We start from the raw sequence: 23,304 nt of genomic DNA, 5'->3' as shown, positions 1-23,304 counted from the left end.
ATATAACATTGTATAAGTTTAAGGTGTACGATATGTTGATTTGATACACTTACATATTGCAAAGTGATTACCACACAGGTTAACCAACACCTCCATCACATCACATAAGTACTATTTCTTTTTTGTGGTGAGAACATTTAAGGTCTACTCTCTTAGTAACTTTCAAGTATATAATACAGTATTATTAACTATAATCATCATGCTGTACATTAGATCCCCAGAACTTACTCATGTTATAACTGAAAGTTTATACCCTTGGACCAGCATCTCCCCATTTTCCCCAGCTCTCAGTCCCTGATAACCCCCACTCTACTATCTGTTTCTGTGAGTTCAGCTTTGTTAGATTCCACATATAAGTGATATTATATAATATTTATCTTTCTCTGTCTGACTTACTTCACTTAGCATAATGCCCTCAAGGTTCACTGATGCCACAAATGGCAGGATTTCCTTCTTTCTTATGGATGAATAATATTCCTCTGTGTGTGTGAGTATGTGTATGTTTGCATACAAACATCTTCTTTATCCATTCATCCATTGATGTACACTTAGGCTGTTTCCATATCTTGGCTATTGTGAATAGTGCTGCAATGAACATGGGAGTGTAGATATTACTTTGAGATCCCTTTTTCATTTCCTTTGGATATATACCCAGAAGTGGGAATGCTGGATCACATGATAGTTCCATTTTTAATTTCTGAGGACCCTCCATACTCTTTTCCATAGTGACTGTACAAATTTATATTTTTGGTTAGATCTTTAGAAATGTAGTTAATATGTCTAAACATTTTAAGATTCTTTATATAGCCACTTAATATGTCAACCCTTTGCATATATACTTTATAAAAGTTAAGAAGAATTACCTAGTACAACTGGTTGAAACTACTAAGACTTCATTCACCAGTATAATAATGTTTTGAAGACTACTGTTTCCAAATAAATGTAACTCTTCTATTTTAAAATGGGTGTCCTTTCTTCAGGTGTTAAATGTCCCACTTCTGAGGCTTCATAAAATTTTTCACTGTTTTTATGCTTTGTAACTCAGTACTTTTCAGAGCCACAATTATTAAAGGGCTTGAAGAAAAAAAGACTATTTAAAAAGGTTAGAAAAAAAGGTTTATTTTACTAAGAGGAGAGTGAGAAAGAAAGTCAACGTGAATGTTTACATGTAGGAGAGGTTATTTTATAGGGAATGAAGGCAGTTGTTTTCTTTTTCCACTGATATAAAAATTAAATGATAGACATTCATTTTAAAGTGTAGGTGTATGTTTGACTTAGAGAAAATGTTGACAGGAGAATGTTACCAAAGGGGATTGTAGAATCTCCTTTTTTAGATATTTTGAAAGACTAGGCAATGATATAGTTTGACTTGGGAAGATTCTTGCCTTGCATGCCCTTTCTAAAATACAACCACCAACATCAGCATCATTTATGGCAGCATATGGGGTAAGCTTACTCTTTGAATTCATTCAACAGACACCTACGGGGCTTTACATTGTACCAGACACTGGGAGGTCAACTTCCAGTTCACATTCTGTATGCAAACAGACATGCAGACAACTGAAATGCAACATAAGTGTATGCTAGAAAATGGGAAGAATCAGTCCAGTAATCATGACCACCCTCTACTGGGTTCTTTCAGTGTACTAGGCACTATGTCAAGTGCTCTATGTATATTATTTTGTTTAGTGCTCACAGCAACCCTATGGAATATATACTATCATTTGCCAGATTTTATCAATGAAGAAACTAAGGCTAGAAGAGATTAAATAACTTGCCCAAGATCACGCAGACAGCAAACTGCAGAGATTGTTTTCAAACACAGGTCTCTGGCAGTAGAGCTGAAATTCTTAAACACTGGGCCAGCCAACCTAAATCTGAGAGGAGGTGGTGCTGGGTGAGTGGGAATTGAAGAACCTGAGGAAAGCCTTTAGCAGGAGAAGCCATAAAACTGAGTATTGACTATTTCTGTTTTGTAAATAAGTTCATTTGTATAATTTTTTTAGATTCCACCTATAACTGATATCATATGATATTTGTCTTTCTCTCTCTTCCTCACAGATATAGAAAACAAACATGCTTACCAAAGGAGATATGGGGCCGTGGGGAGAGATAAATTAGGAGTTTGGGATTAACATATACACTCTACTATATATAAAACAGGTAAACAACAAGGACCTACTGTATAGCACAGGGAATTATACTCAATATCTTGTAATAACTTATAATGGAAAAGAAGCTGGAAAAATATATATATATCTGAATTACTGCTGTACACTTGAAACTAACACAACATTGTAAGCTATCTATACTACAGTTTAAAAAAAAACCTGAATATTTAATGAGTAGGAATTGGCCACCTCCAAAGAGGTAGTGGTGGAGGGGTGGGAGGTGGAGAGGTGGGTGGAGAAGGGATGAAATGTAGAAGGGTGAGGAAGAAGAATGGGAGGTGGAAGGTTAGGAAGTGGAGGTGTGGATGGTGGAGAGGTGTGAGGTGAAGGGGTGTGAGATGGAGAGAAAGACAGTCTTGTCAGAAACCAGCTGTGGAAGGAATGAATCTCAGTCACTTGTTATTTAGTTAAAGACTTTGTCATTCTAAAGTCCTCACTGGGTTCTTTGGTGTTGAAAGCAGGGTTTTCGATGAGTAGTGCTCAACTTATGACAAGGGTTAAGGGGCTGTCATTGTCTTCCTTAGTCTAAGTACAAATAGTATTCCATTGGACATCTGCATTTCAGTTGCTCTGCCTGTTTTTGGTCAAGCCATTTGCCACTCCCTTCTTTCCATCTAGCCTCTAGCTTCCTTGTAACTACCCTTTTAGTTCCTCCTCTTTCTCTCTGAAGGGAAGCGCTCTCCTTCCCTTAGAGGACACTCCCTCCCCTGTCCTACTGGGCAATGTTTCAAGCACAGCCCCATGACATCTCACATACCCTATTGTGATTGATCCTTATTGCAATCCTGAAATAAATTACCCTTAGTCTGGGATCTGATATTACTGCATGATCCGACAATGTCTATGGTCATGCTTCCCTCTTAAACATTTGCAGTTACTTTCTTTTAGAAGGGAGAGGAAGGAGTAAAATTCATAATTCTTTTCTTCTTTCAGGCTTTTTGATGTTCCGGTTCTTTTGTGGTCAATTAATACTCATCAAAGTGGAGCCTTATGCTCTCTCTATGCTGATTCTCTTTTATACATCTGCCTGTCTGATGTCACACAACAGTATAAACAAATAAACATGAAGAGATTTGGTTTGTATTCTTTTCTTCTCGTTTTTGCTTCTTTTCAGAAAGATAAATTCTATTTAATTTTTCTGACTGACACTTAGATACACATCTTGCATCTCACATAACTTTGTTTCTTAATCAACTACTGGAGCTTTATTAAGATCCAAAACCATCTCTTCCCTTTCTGAAGAACTGAATTCATAAGCAACTGTGAGAGAGAGGCAGAGTCATACCAGTGGGCTCATAGAAGGTGATTTAGAACTTAGCTTTAGATCTGTAGCCATAACTGGTCTCCAACGCTTAGTCCCTGAATGAGAAATTTGGACCCAGTGAGTCCAAAGCAGAGCTGGGGATTCACAGGCTTTTCCTAGGCCATCCCCACAGGGCCAGAGACTGGCCTGAATTGCTCATCCCTCTAGGGAAAAGTGAGTCAGAGCAGCCAGAGCAGGGACTGACATGTTCAAGGAAGTTTCTCCACATAGAAACAGGAGGCCAGGAAAAAAGGAGATTCTTCCATGTTGGGAAAGGAAACCTTATTTAGCTTTGCCTCCTTGGATAACATTAACTACTGTTCCCTTCATATTAGCCTTTTGTGTTTCATTTTATACAGAGAATTGTCTTTTACAATATGGGTAATACTCAAATATATTTACTTAAAATTTATTATGCCTCATATTTCTCAAATTGAGGCCCTTTCACCCTTCCTTTAAAGCTACATCACTGTTCCATTGTAACTGCTATCCCGTAGAAATAATAATTGGTATTTTTATAGCATGGGCTTTAGTAATGCTCATATCTTCATATTTACAAAGTGCATTTTCCTGAGTTGATTTTATCAGTGACTTTACTTCCAAAATAATTTCCTTTTAGGAAGATATCAGAACAGCAAACATAACTGTCCCCAAATCATATCTGGAATAAGATCACTTGGGAACATGAGTCAAAGAAGGTGTATAAACAGCTCTGCTACTGAAATAGCAAGCAAAAGAATACTGTAGATGGCTTAAAGATTTCAAGACATAGGACATAGGTTTCCTCTGTGTGATCCAATTGCCTCACCTAAATTTTCATTAGGCTGATTCATTCATTCCCTAGCAGGGTTATTTGATGTGCTTTTTCACCAATGGCATCCATGGTGTAAAGCTGTCTCTTACTGGCTTTCATCACAGTAGGATTCAGGATGCTCACTTTGGAAAGACTGCAGGTCTTAATAGACGGTAGAAAATTCAGTAAAATGCACACAGAGTTTAAGAATTGTCTTTTATAAGACTTGAAATCCATTTTGCTTATATTGAAATAGTTTTCTGCAGAGGGTAAAAATCCTGCCGGCAGTTAGAGGATTGTGTGACATTCAAGTCTGCCCAGAGTAAGCAGCCAAGCAGAGCACTCTCTGCTCTACAGATTTGCACTGTTCTGCTAACTTTCCTATGCCAAAAACATTCAGTTGCTCCCTTTCACCAGCGTCTAAGGTCACAAGACAGACAGTTCTTTCTTGATTACTCAAACAAATACACGTCTGATTCAGAGGGGGAAAAAGAGAGTTGCCAACAGTCAATGCTTAGGAAGGGCAAGGCTGCTTTCGCTTTTTAAGCCAACCTGATGAATCACCACATCCATGACTAATTGTGGTATTAAAATGTACCCAGTAATATAGCCTGTTTTTTAGAGAGGAAAATACTAATAGAGACACAAATAAATATGGAAGAAAACTAGACAATTTTGCATGAATATATAAATGGCCCACTCATCACAATTGTCTTGATAAATATCTACATATAGGCTTTCAATTAAGTCCTAGAAAATATGGAATTAACATTGCTGCTCTCAATCTGGCTTTCCTTATAAGTCAGCTTCATGAGCTCAAAAATTTTTTCCAAATGTTTTCTAAATTTCATAAGGTTAGGCATGGGCAGTGACCTTAATAAATTATGATGTTGAATATTTTTGTTTTATGGAAATGATAAAAACAGACTGATTCTTACATATATGTATATGCATACATATATAAATGTAATATAAATATAATGCAAATATACATTTATGTAATACAAATATATATAAATATATGCACATATATATATGATTATGTATATCTAACATATGTACATATATGTCCCATGTTTTCTTTGTAGAGGTACTAACGATACAGTAATTTTAAAAAAGACATGGTTTTTGTCCTCAATTATATAGTCTGTTGGGGAAGAAAATACATAAACAGAAAATTCTAATATAGTGAGAAAAGATCATTAACAGTTCTTCACCAGTTATTATGGAAACAAGGGAGGAAATCTTAATGGAGGGGAGCATATCAAGAAAAGGTTGGGAAAGGGAGAAGTAAGCTGATCTTAAAGGATTTTTAGCGGTTAATCTTATAAAGGTGGAGGGAGGGATGGACAATGAGTGAAGGGAATTCCAGGAAGGGGAGACAGCATAAATCAAAAAGGCAACAGGAAAGAAACTGCATGAGATGCACAGGGAACAAAAGCACTTTGACTCAGGTAGAGTAGGGGGAGGCAAACTAAGGTCTGTGAGGTCTCCGGCCTACCATCTGTTCCTATATGGCCTATGATCTAAGAATGCTTTTTGCATTTTTAAGTGGTTTTAAAAAAATCAAAACAAAATTACTATTTTATATATTTTGCATTAGAACTATATGAAATTTAAATTTCATTGCTCATAAATAAAGTTTTACTGGAACAGAAACATACTCATTCTTTTAGATGTTGCCTATAGCTGCTCTCCTGCTACAATGCAGTTGAATAGTCAGGACAAGGACTGAAGGTGGTACTCCCCTTGTATTGCAGTGCTGTCTGGTGTACTACAAATCACAAAGAAGCACTTAGAACTTGACAGTGTTTGAGTGCCTTGCATATCACCACATTGCAACGTTATTTTATTATTATTACCAATGCATACTTACCATGTTAAAACAGGAATAGAAACGTGGACTTCAAATAGAAGACCATATTTTTTTTAAGTATAATTGACTTACAATATTATATTAGGTTCAGGTATACAACATAGTAATTTGATATTTTTATGCGTTACAAAATGATCACCACAATAAGTCTAGTTACCATCAGTCACCATACAAAGTTATTACATTATAATTGACTATATTCCCTATGCTGTACATTATATCCCTGTGACTTATTTATTCTATAACTGGAAGTTTGTACTTCTTAATCTCCCTCACTCATTTCCCTCATACACCACATCCCTCCTCTCTGGCAACCTCCAATATCTCCTCTGTATCTATGAGTCTGTTTCCATTTTGTTATGTTTGGATTCCTTTCTCTTTTTTGTGTGGTCTTTTCTTTTCCACTTAGGGAGGTCCCTCTGAACATTTCTTATAAAACTGGTTTAGTGGTTCTGAACAGTTTTAGCTTTTGCTTATCTTTAAAACTCTTTGTCTTTCCTTCAAAGCTGAATGGTAGCCTTGCCTAGAAGAGTGTTCTTGGTTGTAGGCTTTCCCTTTTCATTGCTTTGAATATATGGTGCCACTTCTGGCCTGCAAAGGTTCTGCTGAAAAGTCAGCTGACAGTCTTATGGGAGTTCCCTTGTACATAACTAGTTGTTTTTCTCTTGCTGCTTTTAAGATTCTCTATCTTCCATTTTTGACATTTTAATTATAATGTGTCCTGGTGTGGACCTCTTTGGGCCCTTGTTTGGGACTCTCTGCTCTTCCTGGACCTGGATGCCTGTTTCTTTCCCCAGGTTAGGGAAATTTTCAGCTATTATTTCTTCACATAATTTCTCTTCCCCTTTTTCTCTCTCTCTTCTCCTTTTGGGACCCCTATAATGCAAATGTCAGTATGCTTGATATCCCAGACGTGTCTTAAACTATCCTCAGTTTTTAAAATTCTTTTTTCTCTTTTCTGTTCAGCTTAGATTATTTCCATTACTCTGTCTTCTAGTTTGCTGATCTGTTCCTCTGTATCACCTAATTTTTAAATTTCTTCTAGTGTATTTTTTATTTATCTAGTACATTATTTATTTAATGTTCTTGAATCACAAAAAATGTTAAGCTGCTTTATATACTTCTATTCTTTCAAAAGTTAAAACAAGAAGTGAGATCCAGTCCAATACAACTTTACAACAGATATATATCCTGACCTCAAACTACAGTTCCAGAAGAATTTTTCAGAATTAAGTACAAATAAGAAGGAAATTTCCATACTATTTCAAAATCCATTTATCTGTTCAATTAAATAGCTTCCACCTAACCTTCTTCAATTGGAAGCAATTAATCTGCAATGCAGTGATATATTAAAAAACAAATATGGAGAAGAATACAAATCTATAAATGCTTTCTAAATAATAATTATGCTTAATTAAAATTGTATGCTCATGGATAGATATCAGCATTTGGTAATACCTGTCTATGTAAAAAGGCATTTCCAAAGTGAAGTACATGAAGTCTCATTACACACCAACATTAACAGACGTACATTCGTGATCAATTTTGATGATAGAGAATACTAACTTTGAGCTTCAATTAAACAAAATGTTATTCAGAGGAAAAAGAATGCCATTATTCTCATTAGTGGATTAGTAGTACAAAAAATTATTATACTCAATTACTGTCATTATATTTTTAATTTTGTCAGTAAAAAATTTGTGGAAAATTTTCTCCCTTGTCACATATTTACCAAATAATATCTGTGATTTTCCCCTTGTCCCACAAAACCTAAAATATTTATCATCTTGCCTTTTTCAGAAAGATTTTGCTGATCCTTAGGTAGAGTACAAAATAATAACCAGAGCATGGCAAAAATTTAGATGGAGTGGTATATAAATAATAAGTGAATAAATGCAGGATTCAATGTATATCTGCCTGAACCCAGAGCCTATGCTTTATGTAGTTAAGCTTCATTTTTTTTCCCCAAAAGAATTTTATTTATTTATTTATTTATAGAGGTACAGTTGATTTACAAGACTATATTAGTTTCAGATGTACAACATAGTGATTCAAAATTTTTATAGATTATATTCAATTTAAGGTTATTATAAAATATAGTAGTATTAAGATTTTCAGTATTTTCTTCAATCTTTTTCTTCTCTATGCATAATCACACACTCACTCCTACACTTTTATAGATTTTTACCCTAATGTATACATTTTTTGTATCCTAGTTTTAAAAATTATGCCTTGAATATTTTATGATGTCATTTATTATTTGAAAGTACTATATATAATTGTTGCATAGGATTTTACCATGTAAATATTCATCTGTGTTTAATCAATGTCTTAATGCTGATCATGTTTCCACTTTTTCCCATTATAAATACTATTTTGATTATTTTCCTAGTGCATAAATATTTTTGCATATTTGAGATTATTTCATTGATATAAGATCTTACAAGAATAATTAAAGGATCAAATTATATCAATAATTTTTAAGTTCCTTTTACTAGTCACCAAATACCCCTTCAGAAAGTTTGTGTAAGTTTAAAATTCTACTACCAGTACTTACCCACACCCTTGTTAGCAATATATATTATCTTTATAAAAGCCCTGCTTAACTTGAGGAGCAAGAAAATAAGATTTTACTATTTTTATTTTTTATTTCTTGTATTCCTAATGATGTTAAAGAATTTGTTTAACCATGTATTTTTCTTTCTAAATTGAAAATTAATACTATTCACACATTTAGTTGTTAATCTGTAAAGCTATAATTCTTGCTATACATGTTTAAAATTCTTCAGAAGTTTTAAAATTTCCTTTTATCTTTATTAGTATATTTTTACCTTTAATTTTTTAAAATTTCATATTGTTAAACTTATGTTAAACTTTTCCTACATGTATTTTCCTTTGCTTGAATGCCATAAAAACATTTCTTTCCCTCAAAAAATAAATATTTATTCCTAATTTCTGCTAGCTCAATTTTTTAATTTAATTCTTTAATGTACTGAAAAATTTTTGAATCAAACTATAAAATGTGTATCATTATTTTTTCCAAATATTTAACCAAATATCCTATTACCATTCATTAAATAATATTGACTTTATTTTCTAATTTGAATTGCTAGCTTTACTGTATACTAAATTCTTTTACCTATTAAGAGTTGTTTATGAATTGTTTATTCTATAGCTTTAATCTGCCCATTTTTGTATAAATAATCCACTGAATAATTGTTGAGTTTCAGCATATGCAGCAGTCTAGATAAAATCAGTAAGCACAGATACACTACAACATTACCAGAATAAAAGGAATTTAATATAGGAATTAGGGCTTGCATAAATGTGGAAGGTAGTCTGGAGACTGCAAACAAAGGATTGGACCTAGAACAGACTGGAGAAATTATAGGTTGCAGAGAAGTCTAAGAAGCTACATCTGGCTGTCACTATGACTCAGTGTCACTATGACACCATGTAACTATGAAACGTGAGCTGATAGTAAATTCTATGAAGTTGCCACATCAGGTCACCATGACCTCAAAGAGAAGCTCATGGAAATATCTGCAAAGCCACTACATCTGGCCACCACACCTCCCTAGAATAATGGCCTCTCCACCCTGCCTTCCAAATCTTACAGGAGTTCCTCACATGAGATCAGCAAACTAGAGAAGGGGATTCTGGGACATTCAGTTCCTTAGAAATGGGAATAATGCAAAGTTGACAGCTAACAATCTAGCTGCATCCACACCACTGTCAGTTCAGCTTCCATTTCACATTTTACCTATGTTAATTTCTGACTAAAGATAACAATAACATTATACTTCCACCTAACCAAAGATATGCTCACTCTCACTAAAAGTGAAGACAAAACCTTCAACTTACCCATCTCTGAGTGATGTTTACTCCTTTTTAGTTATATTCTTTCCTTGATAAATCTGTCTTAAATACCAAGATATAGAGTTAACTATTATTAACTCTTCTGAGGGGAGAAGAAAAAGAATACACACACACACACATACACAAATATAGGCTAGAGTACCCAGTTATTTAATCAAACACTAATGTAGGTGCTGCTATGAAGGTATTTTATAGATGTGGTTAACATGTTCAATCAGTTAACTTTAAATAAGGAACACCCTTATGAAGTGGATGAGCCTCATCTAATCAGTTGAAAGACTTTAAGAACAAAAATTAAGTTTTCATGGAGAAGAAATTCTACCTCAAAACTAGGACATCAATCCTTTATGAGTTTCCAGTCTGCTAAACTGCTCTATAGATTTTTGGACTTGCCACCTCCACAATTGTGTGAGCAACTCCTTAAAATAATTATATATAAAATCTATTGGTTCTGTTTCTCTGGAGAACCCTGACTGATAAATATCTCATTTTTATTTTTTCTGCTTTATTAAAATGACTAAAGCTTCCTGGGCAATAATAAGTAATGGGGATGATAAAGAATACCCTTTTTCCCTGCTGGCTTAAGTTTATTCCTGTTGTATTTTACAAATAAGGAAAATAAAGGCTATTGTTAGACATTCTCTTAAGATCATGTTAAAAACATAGAAGAGTTTTAAAGGAGGGCAAGGACATAAAGAGCCTTCACATTTTGAAATGTATTACTTTGGCTACTCTGGAGGGGATAAAAATGTAGGCAAAGAGACCAATCAAGAAGCTATTTCAGAAGCCTGGGCAAGAGACTGTGAGAGCCTGAATCAGAGAAGCATTAACCAAATGAATAGTAGGGATAATTAGACCAAATACTTAGAAGGGAAATTCAGAATTTAGGTTCTGATTGGGTGCCAATGATGAAGCAGGGTACAGATTCAAAGATGACTGAAATTCTGGCATAGTTATTTGATTGAATAGTGTGTCATTTATTAACTACAAAATACAAGATATGAGAAAATAATAAGCTCAGTTTGTCTATAAGATACACATGTAGAAATGTCTAGATAGCTAGACTTGGGAATCCTCAGGATTCTTCACGTACATATATGTCAGTGAGTGTGAAAGAGATCATCCAAGTTGAGTGTATAAAGTAAGAACAGTGAGACAAGCTTTAAAGTCTGGTGATCATCAAGGTTTAAATGCTGATTAGAAGAAAAAAGAAACTCATCTACGATAAAAATAACCTAAAAAAAAGAAGACAGAAGAGTTGTGAGCCTAGAATCATATATTTTGAAAAAGAAAAATTTATCTAATATCAGGCAAATCAAAGATCCAAGCCTAAATAACTTCTAAGATCTACCTTCTACAGTTCTTATACTAAATTTATTTAATTTCTTCTGATTTCTCACATTCAGATAAAATTAACCTGTATTCAATATATATTTCAGAAGCTTCAAGCTTTATGTCTAGAAAGTTATCCTAAAGAAATAATCCTGAATGCATACAAAAGATATGATCAACATATGTTAGATATATATAATTCATACATATGGATATATGTGTGCATATATTTGTATATATTTATATTACATAAATGTATATTTATATTGTATATTACACTTATATATTATTTTTTTATGTATGTATACATATATATAGCAGAGATTTTGTGTTAAATAGAAAAAAATGCCTTAGATTTCCATCAAAGAGAAATTGTTCTATATATCACGGTATAGTCATACAATAGACAATTATGGATCCATAGAAAACCATGTTATAGAAAATTGTGTGAGGAAATGTATATTTTATTAGTAAAAATAACAAGTTAAAAACTGCACTCACAGCATGGTTATATTTTTGTCATAAAAACTTAAGATAGGGCTTCCCTGGTGGCGCAGTGGTTGGGAGTCCGCCTGCCAATGCAGGGAACGCGGGTTTGCGCCCCGGTCCGGGAAGATCCCACATGCCGCGGAGCGGCTGGGCCCGTGAGCCATGGCCGCTGGGCCTGCGCGTCCGGAGCCTGTGCTCCGCAACGGGAAAGGCCACAGCAGTGAGAGGCCCGCGTACCGCAAAAAAAAAAAAAAAAACTTAAGATAAACATCTCATATAAGTCCTATATAGAGACAAATATAGTCATGTCTATTTTACTTTTCTAGTTTAATAACCTCAATCACTCTAATCAGAAAGTTTAGTATCACACTTTTGAAAAGCCACATCCTCTCTCTACTCCTATATTTTGACCTTCCACTTCCTCCAACCCACAAAATGCCAACAGATGGCCCACGTCGCCAAGGTGCCATACTATTCTCCACAGTGGCTGTACCAATTTACATTCCCATCAACAGTGTACGAGGGTTCCCTTTCCTCCACAGCCTCTCCAGCATTTATTGTATGTAGATTTTTTGATGATGACCATACTGATTTGTGTGAGGTGACCTCACTGTAGTTTTGACTTGCATTTCTCTAATGATCAGCGATGTTGAGCATCTTTTCATGTGGCATTTGGCCATCTGTATGTCTTCTTTGGAGAAATGTCTATTTAGGTCTTCTGCTCATCTTCTGATTGGGTTGTTTTTTTGATATTGAGCCACAAGAACTGTTTGTAAATTTTGGAGACTAATCCCTTATCAGTCGCATCGTTTGCAAATATTTTCTCCCATTCTACGGGTTGTCTTTTCGTTTTGTTTATGGTTTCCTTTACTGTGCAAAAGCTTTTGAGTTTCATTAGGTCCCATTTGTTTATTTTTGTTTTTATTTCCATTACTCTGGGAGACTCCTCAGAAAAGATATTGCTGCAATTTATGTCAAAGAGTGAACCTGCCTATGTTTTCCTCTAAGAGTTTTATAGTATCCAGTCTTACATTTAGGTCTTCAATCCATTTTGAGTTTATTTTTGTTTATGGTGTTAAAGAATGGTCTAATTTCATTTTTTTACATGTGGCTGTCCAGTTTTTCCAGCACCATTTATTGAAGAGACTGTCTTTCCTTCATTGTGTAGTCTTGCCTCCTTTGTTGTAGATTAATTGACCATAGGTGAGTGGATTTATTTCTGGACTTTCTATTCTGTTCCATTGATCTATATTTGTTTAAAAGAATACATGCACCCCAATGTTCATTGCAGTGCTGTTTACAATAGTCAAGACATGGAAGCCACCTAAACGTCCATTGACAGATGAATGGATAAAGAAGATGTGGTACATATATACAATTGAATATTACTCAGCCATTAAAAAGAATGAAATAATGCCATTTGCAGCAACATGGATGGATCTGGAGGTTATCATACTAAGTGAAATAAGTCAGACAGAGAAAGACAAATATCATTTGACATCACTTATATGTGGAATCTAAAAATAAATGATACAAATGAACTTATTTACAAAACAGAAACAGACTCAGACTTAGAGAACGGACTTATGTTTACCAGGAGGGAAGGGTAGGGGGGAGGGATAGATTGGGAGTTTGGGATTGACAGGTATACACTGCTATATTTAAAATAACCAACAAGGATCTACTGTATAGCACAGGGAACATTGCTCAATATTCTGTAATAACTTAATGGGAAAATAATTTGAAAAAGAATAGATTCATGTATATGTATAACTGAATCACTTTGCTGTAACACCTGAAACTAACACAACATCGTTAATCAACTATGCTCCAATATAAAATAAAAATAAAATGCTTGAGCCTCAGGGGGTAAAAGAAACAAAAAACAAAAAGCCCAGAGCTGTTTATAAGAGACACAGTTAAAACCTAAAGATTCAGAAAATTCGGAAGTAAAATGATTTAAAAACGAACAATACGTACTAGTCAAAATCTAAGCAGAAAGGAAGGTGGTAAGGTACTAGCATCACTCTAGATAGATTTAATAGCAAAATAATTAAGAGAGAATAAAGTGGTAATTAGATAATGTTAATAGATTCAATAACTCAAGAAGATTAATAGTTTTAAACCTGTATGAACCTACCAACAGAGCCTCAAAATATGGTAATAAAAAATTGAGAGAAAAACAGGAAAAGATAAGCATACAATAATAATGGGGGAGTTTTATATATATATATATATATATATATATATATATCTCAAAGCTAAAGAAACAGCTGATGAAATAAAATTAACATGATATTGATGATTTGAAAAACATAATTAGCAAAATTTAGTTAATGGACATTTATTGAACACTATATCTGCCAACTCCCAGTTACAAAAGCTTTGAAACATACACAAAACATGTTGTAAAAGTGACCATATTCTGCTCCAAAAGTAGTCTCAACAAAGTTCAAAGAACTGAGGCATGCAGGTCATGTTCTCTGTCTACAATGAAATTTTGTTAAAAATCAAAACAAAAAGATAATTAGAAAAACTATGTTTGGAAGGAAATCACCTCTAAATAACCTATGGGTCAAAAAATGAAATCATTATAAATATTATAAAATATTTAGAAATGAAAGATAATAAAAGTGCTACGCATCAAAACTCGTGTGACAAGTCCTTAAGTCTGAACTTCTGTAACATTAGAAAAGAACAAAAGTTCAGAATGAATGTTAAGTGACCATCCAAAAAGAAATAAAAATAAAGCATAAAAACAGCACAAATTGTATTTTTAAGAATAGAGAAAGACATATATAAAAGAGAGAATCAAAAGAGCCAAATTAGGGGCTTCCCTGGTGGCACAGTGGTTGAGAGCCAGCCTGCTAATGCAGGGGACGTGGGTTCGAGCCCTGGTCGGGGAAGATCCTACATGCCGCAGAGCAGCTGGGCCTGTGCACCACAGCTGCTGAGCCTGCACTCTGGAGCCCGCGAGACACAACTACTGAGCCCACGTGCCACAACTATGGAAACCCTGCATGCCTAGAGCCTGTGCTCTGCAACAAGAGAAGCCACAGCAATGAGAAGCCCATGAACCACAATTAAGAGTAATCCCCGCTTCCTGCAACTAGAGGAAGCCCGCGAGCAGCAATGAAGACCCAGTGCAGCCAAAAGTAAATAAATAAAATAAATAAATTTATTTTTTAAAAAAAGAGCCAAATTATGATTCTTTGTGAACATTAATAAAATTGATAAACCTCTCATGAGATCGATAAAGAAGAGCAAAGGCAACTGTAGTCAATATTAGGAATGAAAAAGAAGGTATAGCTTCTTTGTTGCAGATATTTAAAAGATGATAAGAAGATATAAAAGAAAACTTTATTCCAATGAATTTGAAAGTTTAGATAAAATTGACAAATTCCTAAGACAATATACCTTAAAACTAACTGAAAGAAAAATCAGAAAACCTGAAGTTTTCTAGAATGGTTAAAGAAATTGCATCATTTTGAAAAATTTCTCCCAAAATGAAAACACCAAAGACGGTTCACCACTGAATTCTAGTCAAACACTGAAAGAACAAATATTTGCAATATTATATAAATTCTTCAAAGAATATAAAAACAAGAAATACTTTCTATGTGATACCAGCATAACTTTGATGTCAAAATCTGAGGACAGCATGGAAAAGAAAATGACAGGCCAACTCACTCATGAACCTACATGCAAAAATCCTAAGCCAAATATTAGCCAAATGAATCCTGCAAAGTATTACGAAGACTATAATATCATGACAAAGTTGGTTTATCCCAGCCTTACAAAGTTGATTTACAATAGAATATCAGTTCATATAATTCATCATATAAATAGATTAACCTTATAATTGTGTCAATAAATGCAGAAAAATCATTTGATGAAATTTAGTGTTCATTCATTATTAAACAAAACAAAAATCTTTTAACAAAGTTTACTGGATGCAAAATCAATATAAAAATTTAACTCCATTTTTATATACCAGCAACAAACATTTAGAAATTAAATTTAAAACGTATCACTGGGGGACTTCCCTGGTGGCACAGTGGTTAAGAGTCCACCTGCCAATGCAAGGGACACGTGTTCGAGCCCTGGTCCGGGAAGATCCCACATGCCGCGGAGCAACTAAGCCCGTGAGCCACAACTACTGAGCTTGCGCTCTAGAGCCCATGAGCCACAACTACTGAAGCCCGCGTGCCTAGAGCCCGTGTTCCACAACAAGAGAAGCCACCGCAATGAGAAGCCCGCACACCACAACAAAGAGTAGCCCCCGGGGCTTCCCTGGTGGCGCAGTGGTTGAGAGTCCGCCTGCCGATGCAGGGGACACAGGTTCGTGCCCCGGTCCGGGAAGATCCCACATGCTGCAGAGCGGCTAGGCCCGTGACCCATGGCCGCTGAGCCTGCGCGTCCGGAGCCTGTGCTCCGCAACGGGAGAGGCCAGGCCACAACAGTGAGAGGCCCACGTATCGCAAAAAAAAAAAAAAAAGAGTAGCCCTGGCTCGCGGCAACTAGAGAAAGCCCATGAGCAGCAACGAAGACCCAATGCAGCCAAAATTTAAAAAAAGATAAATAAATTTATTAAAAAAGAAAAAAAAACATATCACTGAAAATATAAACTAGGTAGATCCTAAGGGATAAATTCAACAAAAGGTGTATGTAAAACTTTTTTATAGGAATTAAAGAGGACATATATAATAAAAAGATATGCCATGTATAACATGCTAATAAATTAGAAGATGACCTAGAAATTAAAAAGTTGATGATCCCTCTTTCTTCAATCTTGTTTGGTTTGCCCTTTCAGAATTTGATGCATAATGATGTACTTGAATTAGATAGTTTGAGATTTTTTAAAAAAAATATCAAGCACACTTTCCCACAGGGTTCATTTTATATTTATACTTACTTATCTCAATAAATTGTTAACATATTGAAATGAGTGCTTACACCCACCATGAGCCATCGGCATGCATTTATTCAAAGATTTGGAGGGTCAAATTTGTTATTATATCGTGTAACAACCAGTTCTATTTTCAGAAATTAAAAATAATTAATTTTAACATCCACATTAGATTCCAAATTGTTTAGATTGTCTATCTACATTCCCTGCATTCACCAGATAATGGCCTCAGTATATCCTGTACTTGGTCATGAATTGACATTCATATGTAATTCTTAATTGCCCAAGATTGTTTTATTAAGTAAACAGAGTGTCCACTTTAGCAAAATAAGATGTAGTTAACAAACTCCTGGAAAGGGATGAATTATTAAGGAAAAAAATGCTAAAAGTTATGGAGAACATTCTACATGCAGGGTGCAACGCTGCAAACTTTACCTCTCACTATCTCATTTACTTCTCACAGCAACTGTATCTGGTGGTTGCTACTGTGATACAATTTTACAGATCAGGAAGTGGAATTGTTCCAGTGGGTAAGTAATTTGCTGAAAGGTTTACAGCTGGTAAGTGGTAGAGCAGGAGTTTGATGCCATACTTTCAACAGTCATAGTCCATGGCCTCTCAGGCCGGTATATAGATGGTGGTAAGAGAGTGTACGTGTGTCTTTATGTACAAAAAAGGGAAGTTGTGTTGACTGAATTAGGAATCATAGGGTAAGGAATTCTTTTATATTTCCCCACTTAAAAATTATGGATTAAGAGATTAAGTATTTCAATGTAGCCAATTGCCCCCTATTGAAAGAATTGGGCAAAAGTCCACTATTTCAGAAGAGAAATATATTATTTATCCAAAATTTGAATTTGGAATTAGAATGTATATCCACTGTGCATTTGGAAGGAGGAGGCAAGAAACTCAAAACTTTAAAAGCAACTTTATGAGGCAGACAGGATTCCTTTGGGACTTCATATTAAACTATTTTCAGTAGGGAGTACAAATATTTTGTACAAAATGCTAAGAAACACCCTTAAAACATCTCCTAATAGGGTCATAAGTGGCCTGTTGAAATGAACAGAAACCAATTTGCCCCTATGCTTGTAATATTATTACTGTACATGAAAAGTCAGTAGTTATTGCTTTTTTTTTTTTTTTTTTTTCTGATTAAACAATAGCCTGGGCTTCCCTGGTGGCGCAGTGGTTGGGAGTCCGCCTGCCGATGCAGGGGACACGGGCTTGTGCCCTGGTCCGGGAAGATCCCACATGCCGCGGAGCGCCTGGGCCCGTGAGCCATGGCCGCTGAGCCTGTGCCTCCGGAGCCTGTGCTCCGCAACGGGAGAGGCCACAACAGTGAGAGGCCCGTGTACCGCAAAAAAACCCCCAAAAAACCAAAAAATACCCAATAGCCTACTTTGGGTCAATAAATGTAGATGTTGTGACAAAGTAATTTTGATAAGACTTACACTTTAATTAATGATGCAAAAATACATTTTTGGTCTTAATTCATTAGAATGGCAATTTATTTCTAAGATTAGCTTTCCCTTTCCTTATGTATTATTTTAAGTGGTAGTTGCCTTTTGTACTTCTTTACATTTCTTGTAGCATGTAATTCATTGCTAAACTTAAATATTTGTAGGTTGACTGCCCTTTTTCACCTAAAGAAAATAATGAAAGAATTACAACATTTGTAGAGAGAAATAATATTGCATTCTAACCACTTAATTGTACTCTCCTACACTTTGGGGTACTTAAGTATCAAGTCTAAAGTTGTGGATTGGGACTTCCCTGATGGTCCGGTGGTTAAGACTTCGCCTTCCAATGCAGCGGGTGCGTGTTTGATCCCTGGTCAGGAGCTAAGATCCCACATGCCTCAGGGCCAAAAAACATAAAACAGAAGCAATATTGTAATAAATTCAATAAAGACTTTAAAAATGGTCAACATCAAAAAATCTTAAAAAAAAAAAAGGAATAAAGTTGTGGATTGAATGTAATACTTTTCTGTCTGTAGGAGGCATAAAACTAGACAGGCCAACTCTAAAAACAAAACCTCCCCACCCTCTATTCACTGCGGCTCCTCTTCCCCTGTGAGGTGTCTATCCTTCTTCACACCTTCAAGGGTGTCTGGCGACTGCTATCACAATTTGCTCACTGAACAGGCTCAGTCATTATTATCTTAGTGAAAATTTAAATTGCTGTATATTCTCTCCTTAAAGGATTTATATTTTAAGCCTAACATGACACGGGAAGTATCATCTCCCCACTCTTGAAAAAACATTTGAACATCAGATATTAAGAAGAAATATTAGTGAAAGTAGAGAAGAAGCCTTGAGAAGACTATTTATGCATCCCAAATGAGACAAATCTATGCATAGCTAGTCCCAAAATAAACTTCTACAAATTTCATGAAATAATAAATGAATCTGAGGTGCTTGAATAATAGAATACTAGAACCAGATGGCATCTAAGAATTCATTGTCTACTTCACTCCACCCAAGGTGTAAGAACATTAACAGATGGTCAATAACTTATACCACCTCTTTTGGCTTTTTAAAAATTAAAACAGCTAGATTTCGGAAACTTCTTGGCAAGCTGCTATTCAACTGCAGAAATGCATCTGCTCAGACACCCAAAAATAAAGATGTTTCCCAAAGGAATCAAATATGTTCTACAAAATCCTGTTCTGTTCATAGAATATGGTAAGCATGAATTTCATTACAAGTTAATGATGGTGCTGAGATCCTTTTTGCCAGATTAAGAGGTGTTGAATGTAGTAGGTGATGGTTCAAAATAGGAACAGAGAGTTGTGCACTAAGAGGTATGCTCCAACCCTGCATGTTTCCTGGCATCAGATTTCAGAACATTAAGAAATAATATTGCACAAGACAACTTCATTTCATAATTTTAAGTTATTGTTCTCATTATACATGAAATCTGCCATTATACTTAAACACAATATCCAATGGAGTAAATCTGGACCAAATATATTCTTTAACTGACAGAGCCAATGGGGTGAGAAAACCACTCCCTGAGTTTCAGGCACATTGACATACTAAGTACTCTCAGTCAGGGATCTGAGATGCTGAAATTTAGCAAAAAATGGGACAAAAGGAGTTTTTGAGAACAATTCATTAGTCTGTATGCTTTCTGTATGGTATAATACATTTGCAATGCTTCTTAAAATGTAACAATTCTACAAACTTTTATTTTATTTTTATACACAGTCATTCAATTTCAAATTTACTCAGTAGATGATATTACTGTACACATATCAGAATTTGACATATAAACTTTCAGTCCTTTAGACAGATTGATAACCTTGGTAATCTCTATCCTGTTTAATACTTCCTTGCTTTCTCTGCTTTTGGACATTCTCATGACTCACTTAATGGAGAAAAGATTACATTAATATTCAGTGATATACAACCAAGCATTTAAAGTAATCTCTAATCTGGAAAGAAAACAGAAGACATCTTGAAATCTAATACAATATTAATGCTATATTTACTAAAATATGTGGATGTTAATTATAGACAGAGGTTAATTTCCAAAAATGAAGCAGTTTTACTGTGCCACACTCAATATTGATATGAACATAGATTTTATGTTTTAAGACTCAATTTGATTATTTTGTGAATTTCACCATTTTAAGGAGATTTCCTCATGATCCTGATTCTAACTCAAAATATTCCTTCTCACTACTCTTTTTTGGTATGCCACTAACTCCCTTTCCCCAAAACGGTGAGCAAAATAATAAATGAATAAAAACTTAAATTAAAAAAAATTTTACAAAGCCTTTTGTACTTCAAATGGTTCTTACAAAACTTTTAGATAATTCAACTGCAGACTAATCAGAAACACATGGGACTGGGTTCCCTCTGAGATTTACAATCAGGGTGAAAGGACTTGGCAAACTGCAGTGGTTTAACAATAAAAAATCAAGAATATTCAACTTCATAAGTTTCTAAATTTCTTCCCAATTCACTTACATTTAAAAGGGAAGTATGTACTGGAAGCTTGAATTATGAAAACTGCCTGGTTATCTGATCTAGTATTCTCATGCACTAGCACCTTACCTACCACCCACCAACTTAAAATTATCGTCTCAATCAAGACGACTTAAAGTCAAAAAGAGAGCCTAAAATGGGATGTATGGTCATTCCACTTACATCTCACATCTGTTCTGAGTCTATTCTGACTCTTGGAACCTGAAGCAAAAAATACCATGCTTTTTTATTTTTATGATGCTCTCAGTTTTCTGCCAGAAATGTTCTGATGTGTGTGCTCATTATTTTCTGAGGTACACACTGCCCCATTAGGCATGCAGTGGTGGACCAAACAGCCTCCTTTCTTCCGCGCCTGGAGCTTACACTCTGGTGGGCATTTCATGGGACTGGTATCTGTAGAAGGTGTATTGGGAAGCATAGCTTGGGGTGGGGTAATGAGCCAGCATTGCACAGGATGAAGATACAGTAAAGGCTCAGGGAAGGAAAAGATCTGCAGTGGTCTAGGTAGGAAGTAATGAGGATATAAACCAGAAACATGGAAGAGGAAATGAACAAGTGGAATCACAGATGAGATAGTTTAAATATAAAATCAGCAGGATTGGGTAGCAGCTTGACTTTGGGAATCAAAGATGAATTTCACTGGGAAAATTGTTGTACTGATTAAAATACAAGAAGCCTGGGAAAGATAGTAATGAGTTTAGGTTTGTGTATTAGTTTAATATGCAGTGTAACAAATTCCTATAAACTTGGTAATTTAAAATAATATACCTTTATTATCTCATAGTTTCTGTGGATCAGCAGTCTGCACATGACTTAGATGGATTCTCTGCTCAGGAGCTCTACAGCTCAGGCTGTAATCAAGGTGTTGACTGGGCTGTTTTCTCCTCTGGAGGCCTGACAGGGGAAGATCCACTTTTCCAAGCCTTTTCAGGTTTCTGGCAGAATTTGTTTCTTTGTGGCTGAATGACTGAGGGTCCCAGTTTCTTACTGGTTGTTAGCTGTGTGCTGCCTTCAGGTCTTAGAAGGAGTTCCTTGTCACATGGCCTTCTCCACAGGGAATTCACAACATGGCTGTTTGCTTCTTCAAAGCCAATGGAAGGCCCTCCACCTCAGTCTTGCACAACATAGCTTAATTCAGGCAGCAATATTAAGCCATATAACTTAATCAAAAGAGTGAAATCCCATTGCCTTTGCCATATTTTATTGGTTAGGAGCAAGCCACGAGTTCTCCCAATGTCAAAAAGAGAGGATAATAGGAGAGCAGGACTCACTGGAAGCCACCTTAGGGTGCGTCTGCCACAGTTCAGATGCGTTGTGTTGGAGGTGTTAGAGGAGCCTTCTGATGAAAAAGTCACCATAAACTGGACAGTGTGCATCTGAAAAGTTCTGTCCTTAGTGAACTTTTGATAGCAATTTGAATTAAACTACTACATCCCATAATCCTCCTTTATCCAGCTTGTGCTGGATGTCTATACGATCAAGAGGACTAATCCTTACTATGACAATAAAAAATGAAATAATATTTGTCAGGTGGTGATGAAAATATAACTTAGAAAGGTATGTATGGTGTCACTCAGACAGGGCTAGAAAGCGTGGAGATACATGTTTATTCCTTAAAGCCAAAGATAAAATAATTTAATTTCCTAATCTGAAAAGCTCCATAGCACATAAATTGGCAGCTTCTCTGCCAAATATCTCTTGGAAGAAGATGTAATACCTCCCACTACACTTTAGCTCCTGAGCCAATTTCCATCTAACACACAGAAGTTAATTCTGGTCATTTCTCAGCAAAATTTTGACCTTTGAATATCACTGGAAAATTGAAGGGAGATTTAGAAACAGAGACAATATGCTAAAAATTGGTGCTGCATTACCACCCACTCCCTTTGTTTCCTTCTTCTCCTATCCCTAAGTGACTAAATAAATTGAGCATAGATCATCTATATCTTGGATTTAAGTGACCAAATCTCTCAACAAATCAATAACATCACTTGTGCATAAATTTATAGCTTTACTCTCCCTATATTTCACTTCTGGTAGGTTTGGCCAACAGACACTCTGTTCCCTAAAGGCAGAAAGTAGAACAAAAGATCATAGTATTCCACAAAGAAAAAAAATAAATCAAATAACTCTGTAAGGAAGAATTTCCTTCTGCATAAATTTTGAGTTACATGACACAATCATGGGTTTTAAAAAAAGCTACTTCAGAGCTACATTTTAAAAATCTAGATATAAAACCTAGAAAAGCATACAATAACCTGGGGAGATACTTGGGACATATAAGACAAAGGATTGTTTTGTTTGTTTTTTTAATAATTAAAGAGTCTTTAAAATCAGTAATATAAAGATTAACACAATAATAGGAGAATAAATAAAAGATATGAAGAAACACAATGACTAATATGCTTATGAAAAGAAAGGCTCAACCTTATTCGAAATTAAAGATGTAAATTAAAGCAATGAACTATTTTAATATATCTAATAACCAAATTAATATACCGAAGCGAGAGTACACAAAAATTAGTACTTTTAAGTATCTGGAGATGGCATAAGTTGA

Source organism: Orcinus orca, chromosome 9, assembly GCF_937001465.1.
Source record: "Orcinus orca chromosome 9, mOrcOrc1.1, whole genome shotgun sequence".
Lineage (NCBI taxonomy): Eukaryota > Metazoa > Chordata > Mammalia > Artiodactyla > Delphinidae > Orcinus > Orcinus orca.
The sequence above is the reverse complement of the archived record's forward strand: the minus strand, read 5'-3'. Positions refer to the sequence as shown.